We start from the raw sequence: 13,827 nt of genomic DNA on the forward strand, positions 1-13,827 counted from the left end.
GTTCTTATTTGTTTTTGTGCTAGGGTCTTGTGTTCTTATCCTGTTTTTGTGATAGGGTTTTGTGTTCTTACCCTGTTTTCGTGCTAGGGTCTTGTGTTCCTATCCGGATTTTGCGTTTTCTGGTGGACGAGATGGGACAGGCTGTGACAACCCCCTTGTCTTTGTCTATGGACCATTGGTCGGATGTTAGGGACAGAGGACGCTTATTGTCAGTAGTTGTAAAAAAGGGGCCTTGGCGGACCCTTTGCACCTCTGAGTGGCCAACTTTCAATGTGGGATGGCCACCTCGAGGGACTTTTGATTTACCCACCATTAGAGCCGTTAGGGCAGTTGTTTTTCAGGAAGGATCAGGGTCGCATCCAGATCATCAACCATACATCACCGTGTGGGAAAACTTGGCTCGCTATCCACCCCCGTGGGTCGAGCCTTTCCTCCCACCTCGCCAACCAAGCTCCCGGGTCTTGGCTGTGCGAGAGGGCTCCACAGAAGGAAGACCGAAACCACGTCAGAATGAAGGCGAGCCCAGCACCCCGCCGGTGTCCGTTTCAAAGATATACCCTGATATAGAAGAACCCCCTGAATGGCCCACTCCCCTGCCTCCACCTTACCCCTCAGCTCCCCAACCTGCACCCCTGCCCTCAGCCCCCGAACTGGCCCCAGCCTCCGGGGCCACAGGGGGGCCCTCAGCAGGTACTAGGAGCCGACGTGGAGCCACTCCTGTAGGACCTGACTCCACCGTGGCGCTGCCCCTTAGGGCCGTTGGGCCGCCCCCAACTGGCGAGAACGAGCTGCAGCTCCTGCAGTATTGGCCTTTTTCCTCCTCTGATCTCTATAATTGGAAAGTTAACCATCCCCCTTTTTCAGAAAATCCTGCAGGACTCACAGGCCTGATAGAGTCCCTGATGTTTTCCCACCAACCCACGTGGGATGATTGTCAGCAGCTCCTACAGACACTGTTCACTACCGAAGAGAGGGAGAGGATTCTCCTTGAGGCTCGGAAAAATATCCGAGATAATCAAGGACGCCCCGCCACTCAGGCTGCTATAGACGAGGGGTTTCCCTTGACCCGTCCTCCGTGGGATTACCACACGGCAACAGGTAGGGAACGGCTGTCCATTTACCGCCGGGCTCTCGTGGCTGGTCTCAGGGGTGCAGCGAGAAAACCCACCAATTTGGCAAAGGTAAGAGAGGTTATGCAAGGAGCGACTGAACCCCCCTCTGTGTTCCTAGAGAGGCTCATGGAAGCTTACCGTAGGTACACTCCTTTTGACCCTATGTCAGAGGGGCAGCGAGCTTCTGCAATCATGGCTTTCATTGGGCAGTCCGCCCCGGACATTAGAAGGAGGTTACAGCGTATTGAGGGATTGCAAGATTATACTATCAGAGATGTGGTGAAGGAGGCTGAAAAAGTGTATCATAAGAGAGAGACAGAGAAAGAGAAACAGGAGAGAGAAAAGAAAAAAAGGGCTGAGGATGAAGATAGAAGGGAAAAGAGACAAGAAGAGAACCTAACTAGGATACTGGCCGCAGTGGTAGGAGAAGGAAGGCATCAGGGAACTGGTAGGGCTAGACAGACAGGGAACCTGGGTGACGGCAGAAGGCAGGGGCCAAGGAGACCCAAAAGAGACCAGCTGTTACTAGAGAGAGATCAGTGTGCATACTGTAAGGAGAAGGGCCATTGGGCCCGAGAGTGTCCTAAAAAGAAAGAGACCAAAGTGCTGTCCTTAGATAATGAAGATTAGGGAAGTCGGGGTTCGGTTCCCCTCTCCGAGCCTAGGGTAACTCTGAAAATAGAGGGGACCCCTATAGATTTCTTGGTGGACACGGGAGCAGAATATTCTGTGCTTAAAAAACCTCTGGGAAAGATACAAGATAAAAAGACGCTGGTGATTGGGGCTACAGGACAAAAACCGTATCCGTGGACTACTTCTCGTACAGTGGATCTTGGAAGAAACCAGGTATCCCACTCATTTTTAGTAATACCAGAGTGCCCTACGCCCTTACTGGGCAGAGACTTGTTAACCAAATTAAAGGCCCAGATAAAATTTGCCCCCTCTGGACCGGAACTGTCATGGGGAACTGAGACACCCCAAACGTTAATATTGTCCCTTCAGCTAGAAGAAGAATACCGGCTATACCAAGAGAGAGAGAAGCCCCCCGAGGAGCTTCAGGAATGGTTACTTCGATTTCCTCAGGCGTGGGCTGAGACAGGAGGCACGGGAATGGCTAGACAGGCCCCCCCTGTGGTGATTGAGCTCAAGTCTGGAGCCACCCCCATTGGGGTCCGACAGTACCCCATGAGCAAGGACGCCAGAGAGGGCATACGCCCCCACATTAAGAGACTGTTAGAACAGGGGATTTTAGTCCCTTGCAGGTCCCCTTGGAACACCCCCTTATTGCCAGTAAAAAAACCGGGGACAAACGACTATCGTCCGGTACAGGATCTTAGGGAAGTCAACAAGAGAGTACAAGATGTCCACCCTACAGTGCCCAACCCCTACAACTTGCTCAGTACATTGCCACCCACTCGAACCTGGTATACCGTCTTAGATTTAAAAGATGCCTTCTTCTGTCTGAGGTTACATCCAAACAGCCAGCCCCTGTTTGCTTTCGAGTGGCGGGACCCTGAGAGTGGGAGAACCGGACAACTCACGTGGACAAGGTTACCCCAAGGATTCAAAAACTCCCCAACACTGTTCGATGAAGCTCTACACCGGGACCTTGCCCCCTTCCGCGCTAATAACCCGCAGGTGACTCTTATCATTTATATTGATGACATTTTACTGGCCACAGAGACCCGAGAAGATTGCGAACTGGGGACTCAGAAGATCCTGGCTGAGTTAGGTGAGTTGGGGTATCGGGTCTCTGCTAAGAAAGCACAGCTATGTCGAACTGAGGTGACATACTTGGGATATACCCTAAAAAATGGTCAGCGGTGGCTCACAGAAGCCAGAAAACGAACAGTCACACAAATCCCAACCCCAACCACCCCTCGCCAGGTAAGGGAATTCCTGGGGACCGCGGGATTTTGTAGGCTTTGGATTCCAGGATTCGCCACCTTGGCAGCCCCTTTATATCCCTTGACAAAAGAAAAAGGGAAGTTCATCTGGACAAAAGAACACCAGGTGGCTTTCGAAACTCTTAAAAAGACACTGCTACAGGCCCCTGCCCTAGCACTGCCAGATTTAAGCAAGCCTTTTACCCTATATATTGATGAGAGAAAGGGGGTTGCCAGAGGGGTCCTCACCCAAGCTCTAGGACCTTGGAAGCGTCCGGTGGCTTATCTGTCAAAAAAACTAGATCCTGTGGCTAGCGGATGGCCCTCTTGCCTGCGAGCGATAGCTGCAACAGCCACACTGATAAAAGATGCTGATAAGCTAACTCTGGGCCAGAAAGTGACAATAGTGGCCCCCCATGCTCTCGAAAACATCATCAGACAACCGCCAGACCGCTGGATAACCAACGCTAGAATCACCCATTACCAGAGCTTGTTACTAACAGAGCGAGTGACTTTTGCTCCACCTGCCGTCCTCAACCCCGCCACCCTGCTACCTGAAGCCGATGAGACCCCAGTACATCAGTGTGAAGAGATACTGGCTGAAGAAGCAGGGACCCGGTCAGATTTGACCGACCAGCCGTGGCCTGGGGCGGAGACCTGGTTCACCGACGGAAGTAGCTTCGTGAAAGAAGGTAAGCGAAGGGCTGGGGCAGCGGTAGTAGATGGAAGGACTATCATTTGGGCTAGCAGCCTGCCGGAAGGAACTTCGGCGCAAAAAGCAGAACTTATTGCTCTGATCCAAGCCCTAAAACTGGCAGAAGGGAAGTCTAAACATTTATACTGATAGCCGATACGCTTTTGCAACAGCCCATGTTCATGGGGCAATTTACAGACAGCGTGGGTTGCTGACGTCTGCTGGCAGAGACATTAAAAATAAAAAAGAGATTCTTGATTTACTAGAGGCTATCCACTTGCCACGAAAGGTGGCAATCATCCACTGCCCAGGACACCAGAAGGGGACTGGCCCTATTGAAAAGGGAAACCAGATGGCAGATCAGATGGCTAAAGAGGCGGCACACGGACCAATGACTCTTATAGCCAAAGTGGGGTCCCGCCAGGATGAGAGGGCCCTGGAAAAGACAGCCCTCACAGAAGAAGAGGGGCTAGAATACCTGACCAGTATGCACCGCCTCACCCACCTGGGGGCCAGAAAAATGATAGAACTATCCAACAAATCCCCTTACCACATTCCTAGGCTCCAAAAGACAGCCGAAGATCTGGTAAGAAACTGCAGGGCGTGTGCCCTCACTAATGCCGGATCCAGCAGGCATAGTGGGGGAAAGCGCCTACGGGGAGATCGACCTGGAACTTATTGGGAGGTCGATTTCACAGAAGTAAAACCTGCCCGATACGGCAACAAATATCTTCTAGTTTTCATAGATGTTTTCTCAGGGTGGGTTGAAGCATTTCCCACTAAGAAAGAAACAGCAAATATAGTGGCCAAGAAGATACTGGAAGACATCCTTCCCCGATTTGGAGTACCTAAGGTAATTGGGTCAGACAATGGGCCTGCCTTCGTCGCCCAGGTAAGTCAGGGACTGGCCAGACAACTGGGGATAAATTGGAAGTTACATTGTGCTTACCGACCCCAGAGCTCAGGACAGGTAGAAAGAATGAATAGAACGATTAAAGAGACCCTTACGAAATTATCGATTGAGGCCCGCGGGATTGACTGGACAGCCCTTCTCTCCCTAGCCCTGTTCCGGGTCCGGAACACACCCGGACCTTTGGGACTAACCCCCTTTGAGATACTGTTTGGTGCACCTCCGCCTCTGTTTGAAACCCTAGATAGTGTGACACGCCCTGATGACAATAATTTTATACCTTCCACCCACCTTTTAGCCCGTTTAAAGGCCCTTGAGACGATCAGGAGAGATATTTGGGAACAGCTGAAAGACACTTACACCGCCGGAGATCCTGCAGTTCCCCATCAGTTTGAGATTGGAGACGCCGTCCTGGTGCGGAGACATCGGGCGGGAAATCTCGAGCCGCGCTGGAAAGGACCCTACCTGGTACTGTTGACAACTCCAACCGCCATTAAGGTGGAAGGGATCCCCACCTGGGTTCATGCTTCACATGTCAAAAGGGCCCCTCCTGAAACTAGTCCAGATGAGTGGATTTTGGAAAAGACTAATAATCCTCTTAAGTTGCGTTTATGTCGTAAACGCAACCCTGAGTCAGGACAGCAACCCCCATGCCCCGATGCGACAAACCTGGGAGGTGATTAATGAAGAAGAAAACACTGTGTGGTCAATTTCTGCTATACATCCTCCATAGACTTGGTGGCCAGATCTTACGCCTGATATTTGTAAGTTAGCAGCCGGATTGCTTACCTGGGATCTTCCAGACCACACAGACCTAACTAAACCACCCGCTGAAAGACAGTGTGTTCCTAACGGGATAGGAGGCACACTTGGGTGCTCAGGACAATTCTACCGAGCTAATCTCCGGTCCTCAGGATTTTATGTTTGCCCTGGTCAGGGCCACAATCGGAAGCTCCGACACAAGTGTGGGGGGACCTCTGATTTTTATTGCACTACATGGGGATGTGAAACTACTGGTGAGGCCTACTGGAATCCTACTTCCACATGGGACTTGATTACGGTAAAGAGGAATAGCAGCTATGATAAGTCCAACCAAGGAGAGAGAGATAGTTCTAACTATCCTGAGAATGGGTGTGGATTTGAAAATAGTCCCAATGGAGCCTGTAAAAACAGCTACTGCAACCCCATAGTTATAAGATTCACTGATGCAGGGAAACGAGACCATCGGAGTTGGCTTAAGGGAAACAACTGGGGATTGCGTATAGATGCTGCTGGAAAAGACCCTGGGTTAATTTTTAAAATTAAGTTGACCCTAGAAACCCCCTCTCCAACACCTATGGGACCTAACAAAGTCCTTCTTGCTCAGGGGCCCCCTCCAAAGTCCCTTACTCAAACACCAGTACAACCTGCGCCAGTGACTGCTGGTCCTTATTATTTTACCCCCTCACAAGGCCCCAAGATCTTGACCACACCACCCGATCCTTCGACAGGACAGAGACTATTTAATTTGGTCGTTGGAGCCTTCCACGCTCTAAATAATACAAGCCCAGACTCTACTGAATCTTGCTGGCTATGTTTAGCAATAACACCCCCATACTATGAGGGAATCGCCATGAACGGTGCCTTTAATAACACCACTTCCCATCACTCCTGCACTTGGGGAACTGAGAGAAAACTAACTCTAACTGAAGTATCGGGGTCAGGTTCAGGACTCTGCCTAGGTACCCCACCTGCCTCCCACAGACATCTGTGTAATCAGACAGTCTCTCGTCCTAAAACATCTATCACCTATTATTTGGTACCAGGGCCCAACCGTTGGTGGGCTTGCAGTACAGGACTCACCCCTTGTGTGTCTACAAGTATATTCGAACCAACTACAGACTTTTGTGTGCTTGTGCAGCTGGTACCCAGAATTTATTATCATGCTGTGGGTAGTTTCGAAGATAAATTCGATATTAGGCCAAAGATATACAAGAGAGAGCCAGTTTCCCTCACTTTAGCCATCTTACTGGGTGCAGGCATTACTGCTGGCATAGGAACAGGAGCTGCCGCACTGGCCACCGGCCAGCAAGGCCTTAATGCTCTCAGTACTGCTATTGATGAAGACCTAAAAATACTAGAAAAATCTGTTTCCAACTTAGAAAAATCTTTATCATCGCTATCAGAAGTAGTGCTCCAAAACAGACGAGGGCTCGATTTGTTGTTTTTAAAAGATAGTGGGCTGTGTGCAGCCCTTAAAGAAGAGTGTTGCTTTTATGCTGACCATACTGGAGTAGTCAGAGACTCGATGCAGAGGCTTAGAGAAAGACTAGATAAGAGACAAAAAGATCGAGATGCCCAACAGGGCTGGTTCGAGTCCTGGTTCTCACGATCTCCCTGGATGACTACCTTATTTTCTGCCTTAGCTGGACCGGTGATGATAATTTGCTTAATTTTGATTTTCGGCCCATGTGTGATAAATAGAGTTATGACCATCGTCAAAAATAGAGTTGATGCTGTCCAATTAATGGTGTTGAGACTACAGTGCCAACCACAGGAAGATCCTGATAAGGTAGAAAATGATTTTTAGAGCCTAGGCTAGATATTTTAAGGTTAAAATTATTCAGGAGAGGGAGAGGGAAAATAAAAGAAAATTTTATGGGTCCCATGAATTATAGATTCTTTTTCCCTAGCCTGAGTAGCTAAAGTTGCCCCTCTGGTTTGCCAACCAGAGGCCAGTTAATCCCTAAACAAAGAATGCAGAGTTACAAGGCAAAGGGCTACCGAGGCATCCCAGGAATGCATCCCAGGAATGAAGATCCTGATAAGGAACTGCTCCCCGCCCCCATGGACCGGTTTGGCCAGATGTTCAAAAATTGGAAAACAACCAATCGTATGCACCCGCGCGAAAGTTTCTCCTTTTCCCACCCCGAGCTTATATAAACCCTAAACCCTGGAGCCACGAGGTCGATGCCCCTGTCTCCCACATTGAGACACGTGTCGGCCCGGAACGTTCCGCCATTAAACTACCTCGTGTTCTTGCATCAAGTTGGTCTTCCGTGTGTCCTTTGGGTGCGCGCCATCCCGTGATTCGAGTGGGGTCCCCTTTTGGGGGCTTCCCGAGCCTTACACCACCAAGCTCCTGGGACTCATATAATAGAAGGAGAAAACCCACAAGTGTTCTCCGACCTCCACCTGCCTTCAGCCTACATGTGCATATGTATAGCTAGACAGACGTGTATACACACATGATGTGATGATAATGATGATGATGATGACAATGATGATGATGAGTAAGTGAATTGTAATTTTTTTAAAGAAAAAGACAGTGCAGAATAAAAGCACTAAACTGAAATGCATTTTGGAGGAGAGCAGAGCAGCAGACAAATTCTTTCATTAGAAAGCTTCAATTTACCACATCCATCTGCTTACTCACTGAAAAGGATCCTCATTGTCCCATAAACAAGAATTTAATTGATCAAACAGACAAACAAAAGAACCCACAATTTATAATGTGAGAATGGTAATTATAAATTAAAATGCCACCATGTATATTCTCTGTGGCACACTTTTTTATACCAGTTGACTGCTGTGTTTCTGTTAGGTCACAGAGCAGAACCGAGTCTAGATAATTGTCTTATGGTTCTAGAAGCAGAGGAAACTCTTCACTGTGAAAAAAAATTGGTGCACAGTGAGAAAACTAATTACCTTATTATGACGTTTATTAAATTGCCTTGGAATTGAGTAATATTCATTTGGAAACCATCCAAAAGGTTAATGATAAAATTTCTGATATCCAAGTTCTAGGCCAGCCTGGTCTACAGAAAGAGTTCCAGCACAGTCAGGGATCAAGACAAATCAAGAATTCAAGAAAAATCTTGTCTTGAAAACCCAAATTATCAATAACAGCAAATAATATAAAATTGCTAACTGAATAGCTAAGCATGAATTCTAATTATCTCTATTATTTTCTTCATTTTAAAAAGAGAAAAATCTATGTTGCTGGATGTCAGTGAAGATGCTTCAAAGTGGTTGGGAAGATTCCTAATGGACAAAAAAAAAAAAAAAAAAAATCAACAAACACTGCTTAAATAAATGAGTGATAGATATTTCTGAGTTTTCTTTATCATCTGCCTCCATGTCAGTCAAAGCCAGTTTACCATTATCACAATATAATAACTGGGATATTTGCACATTCTGCATGATTTGGACCATGTTTCTACCTTAAAATAGTCTGTTCTTTCCATTACGCCAGTGCAATTTATTGTCTCTACATAAACAATACTTACACTGTTGTCAGCACTAACCATGCAACCAATACAACCCTTTCCACAAAGAACATACAAAGTTGAAGACACAAAAAGCACATCAACAGTTAAAAGACTGGAAACATGTACTTCAGAACAGACAAAAGAATAAGTGGCAGCTAACAGAAGGATGGATTTTAAACTGTGAAATGAACAACAGTGTCATGGACAGAGGTGGTGTCTGAAATCAAGGGCCACACACAAATGTAGCAAGATTTTGACGGGTGGCACTGGAGAAATAACATACTCTGAGCCAAAAAGAAGAAAAAACAAACAAACAAGTATTACACATTTTTCTTTGGCTTGGTTTGGTTTTCTACTCAGGACACATGAGTGGCCCAGTTTTCCTGGAGCAAAGGGATGATGTAAAGATGTAAAAGGAGAGCTAAAGAGAAGCTTGAGGTGTGACATTCAACTTCAGCCTCCAGATCCACACTTTCCAGTAGGGCGTGGAAAGGCATTTAAGGTTGTAGCAGTTAGTGGCTGACACAAATAGCACATTCAATTTGAATCTATTAGGTAGACTTTGTTGAGAAGATTGTTTTCAGGGGTGTGAGCATCTGAGCTATAGCCCCATGGTAGAGCACTCACCCAATATGCACAAGGCCCTGGTTTCATCTCCAGAACTGTCAAAGAAAGTTCATGATTATGGATGTGTAACTGAGGCCTTCCGAGAAGAACAGCCAGATTACACCCACGTGAAAACCAAGGGAATAAATAACCTAACTCCTTGCCTGCTCCCCCTAAAGTCCTGTAGAAGCCACTGCTGGGAGTGGGAGGGGAGGAGCAGCTGGAAGCCAAGAGGTGAAAAGGCAGGGAAGCCTGAAGGGGTAGAGCCTCAGGCACCCTGCTCCTAGGTACAGCTTGAGAGGTGGAAAGTAGATCTAGATAGAACAGGAAATACTCAGCACAACTTGTGAGCAAAGGAGACAGGGCTGTCCACCAGGCAGTTAACCTGATGATAAAGGATGGGATAAGGAGACATGCACTGGTGCTCTCTTGTCACTCTGACAGGATACCTCACAGAAGCCACTTTACCAGGGTTATAGGTGGCTGTTTGAAGGAATACTAATGATCAATGATCATTACAGGAAAGACTCAGGGTGAGTCATTGCATGGCAGCATGAATGTGTGCCAGCTGCAGGCTCACGTTTTAGCCAGTCAGAAAGCAATGCCAGACTATAAAAGGTGGGTCTCCGGGGACCCATCTCCTTCAGAGACTCCACCTTCTAAAGGCCTCCCAGCCTTCCAAACAGTACCACTAGATGAGACCAAGTGTTAAAGCATGTGAAAGATGTGAAAGAGGTTTTGCATTCAAACCATAGCACTGTAAATTAAGAAACCGAGAACATAATCGAAATGACTAGTAAAGAAGCCAGATCGTGGCAGCAGAAGAGAAATTGAAAATCATCTGTGGAAAACATAACAGAGATAAACCAGAGAGATTCTAAACAATTAGACAGAGGGTAAGGAGAATATTACAAGCCCAGAGTTTTGAATCTTGAGTCTTCAGAGCAAAAGGCCATCATTAGCAACATAGCACAAGCACTGAATTTCAATGAGTTTGGAGACTTCAAGTCTTACACATAAGCAAATGACACTCTTGGAGAACTTACATGTGTATACAAGTGTCCTAGAACCAGATACAATGCATGACAGAATTCAACCAAAAGTCACAGGAAACACAGCAAGAGAAGGAATTCAATTCAAATCAATGTCAGGCACATTTTCATCTTGGAAATCCTACTTAAAAAAAAAAAAATCAGTTATGTGCTGGAGATGTAGCTCAGTCGGCGGAGTGCTTGCCTGATGTGCACAAAGCCTGGGTTTCCATCCCAGCACCAACTAGGAGCAGTGGATCATGTCTGTGTAATCCCAGCATCTAGGAGTTAGAAGCAAAAGGATCAGGAATTCCAGATCATTCCTAGCTGTGTAGCAAGACAGGCTGACATACATGAGACCCTGTCAAACAAAACACACACACACACACACACACACACACACACACAGCCTGTCCCCTCAAATACCATATAACACAATAAGACAAAAAAATGGCAAGTACTATCAACCCAGGTCTAATAGTGAAAACCAACCAGCTGTAGTCATTGCTTCATTGCTACAAAACAGATTAAATAGTGGTAATTCTTGAAGGGAAAGCTGTTTTCAGTCTACTAATTTACTAATTTATTAATTTTACTAATTTAGCAAAAAATAAAAATGGAAGAAGATATCAATAGAATCAAGAAGTGATGGGAAGACAGCAGAAGTATCAATGTTAACAACTAAACAGAACAGCGGAGTCACAGAAGCGAATGATAAAGAGAATGCACTCGAAACAGGTGTCTGAGTATATAGGGATCGTCATGGTTAGAGATGCCTCTAATACTAGGGAGAAAATGGGTCACTCAGTTACCCGGAAACAACCAGTCTTTTAGAAAACATCAACAAGAGACATCAACTGATGCGGACTGAGTATTTGTGTCCTCCAAATTTCACCTGTTGGAACCCCAGTGCAGAGGTATTTGAAGATGGTAGCCTTTGAGAGGTACCTGATCCATGCACTCCTAAGAACAATCAGCAGAGCAACTTCCTCCTCTCTTCCCTCTACATGTGAGGCAACAGGTGTGCCTGACTCACTATAAAAGGGGCTGCTTGCTCCCTTCTCTCTCTCTCTCTCTCTCTCTCTCTCTCTCTCTCTCTCTCTCTCTCTCTCTCTCTCTCCTACTACTCTCTGAACACCCCTTCCCACATGCTGAATAAACTCTGTTCAATACTATACCATGTGGCTGGTCCCTCACGCAGAAGGGATGCCTCAGCATGGGCCCATGGAGACGTCCCCTTCCTCCCCCACCTTACCGCACCTCCACCAAACTTATTTCTTCTAGCCTTATCATATATATCCTCCCCAGGTACCACACTACACCTTGCTGGCACTTCTATGGTGGTTTGTCATCAGTAGAACTAAGAACTAAGTGTGTGCCCATCTGCAAGAACCCAGGTGAGAGCTATTTACATAAGCAAGGTTAACAGGACACATCAGCCCCTGCTTCCTAGGTGTGTTTTCAATGTGGTCAGCCTAATTCCTGCTCCTGTGGCCATGTCTCCCCCGAAACCAAGGATGGACTCATTGGCTCTGGAAATGTAAAGCAAGTTAAAACCTCCCTCTCTCAGTTGTTTTGTCAGGGTGTTTTATGGAAGCAACAGAAAGGCCACTTAGCACTCAGTCTTCTCATCACTAAAGCGGAAACCATTCTAAATGTTCAGAAACATCTCTCGTACAATAATTACTCTGCACATTCAGCTCTGAAAACTAGATAAATCCTATTCATTTTCCAAGAATTGTACAGTCTTAGCTTTCTCAGTAAAGCCATCATCACTATAAGGTATATGCTTGGAGATCTGCTGATTAGTGCTTAGATATGGAATGTTACCTATATTACTTGGAAATTTAATAACAGCCACCTCATAAGTCACACCCCAGCTTGTTCTTTTGCAACCTTGTATCCTGCTCTAAACTTGGCCAGAGCAGGAGAAATCTATGCAGGCATTCAACAGTTTATACTTCATCTCAAGAAAGCCCCTGTGGGTTACAAGAAAGGAAATGACAAGTGGGATTCGCCTCTTTAGAAGACTGCTCCAGTCCAGAGGGAAGACATCTGGAGAGTGTCTTTTTATTATAAACATCAAGCCAGCTATGAGAGGAAGGAAGAACCTCAGGGCAGGAAGGCCTGAAAGGACTAAGAGCAAAAAGTCCGATCTAGGGAAGTGAATGTGCAGACGGAGAGATGAGAGGAAACTTTACAGAGGGAGAATCAACAGAATGTGATGGTTATTTTAACACATCTCGGAGTGAGGGAAATGAAGAAAGGTTAATAAGTTCCTCAGTTACCAATGTGGCATAGTGTTTCTGACCTTGCCAATCTGCTTCTCTACTTCTTGATGACTGAACCTGTATCAACCATCTTGGTATCCACAGATATGTATCCAAAGCCAATAGGGACTAAGCAAGGCCTCCAGGTTACCTTAATGGACACTGAGAACCTGAGCTACCTGTCAGGTTTTGCCATTCTAAAGGAATTGGGCTCACTTTTCTAAGGCCCATATGGAGAAGAAAAGCCAGGCTTGAAGGCACACAGTTGTAATCTAAGCCCTGTGAAGGCAGAGCCTGGCAAGCCCCAGGTACAAGTAAAACCCTGTCTCAAAAACCAAGGTGGAGGCTAGAGAGTCAGCTCACTGGTTCAAAGCACTTGATGTTCTTGCAGAGGACCCTGGTTCAGTTCCCAGCACCCGAATGGTGATTTGTAGGAAAAAATATGACCGGGGAACCCAGGGTTCCTCCCGCCATGCTGTGGGAAGTTGGCTGGGAATGCTCTGGGTTCCTCCAGCTGGAAGTTGAGCCCAGCTGCTCATTAACTAAAAGCCTCTCCATGGTTCCTCATGGCTCCTCACGGCGCACACGAGGAGCCCAACACACAAGGAAGTCCTTGGGTTTCCAAAACCGGTTTATTGACATGGCGGATGGTGGATGGATCTGGATGCATACCCCATAAAACCCAGGGCAGACCTGAGTTAAATAGGGAGGGGAGGAGGGAGGAGGGGCTGGGGAGGAATGTTTAGTCGACTCCACCCTCTGGCCTTCAGGTACCTTATTAGTATGTAGATCTCTCTAGGGCCTGGATCAAGCCCTCCAGTGAATGTGACTGAAGGGTGAAGGTGGAATGGAGATTAGACCTCCTGTTAGGCCCGACATCCCACTCTCTTTTCTTTCCTAAAAGGAGGGGCAACTCTGTGTTAATGAGAGATGTGGACCACATGGAGTAGTCTGGAATTCGGGAGCACGGGGAGATATATGCCGTCCCTGACAGGCAATGTTCGGTAAAACCGGTTTATTGACATGGCAGATGGTGGATGGATCTGGATACATACCCCATAAAACCCA

Source organism: Arvicanthis niloticus, chromosome 4 (genome assembly GCF_011762505.2).
Source record: "Arvicanthis niloticus isolate mArvNil1 chromosome 4, mArvNil1.pat.X, whole genome shotgun sequence".
Taxonomy (NCBI): Eukaryota; Metazoa; Chordata; class Mammalia; order Rodentia; family Muridae; genus Arvicanthis; species Arvicanthis niloticus.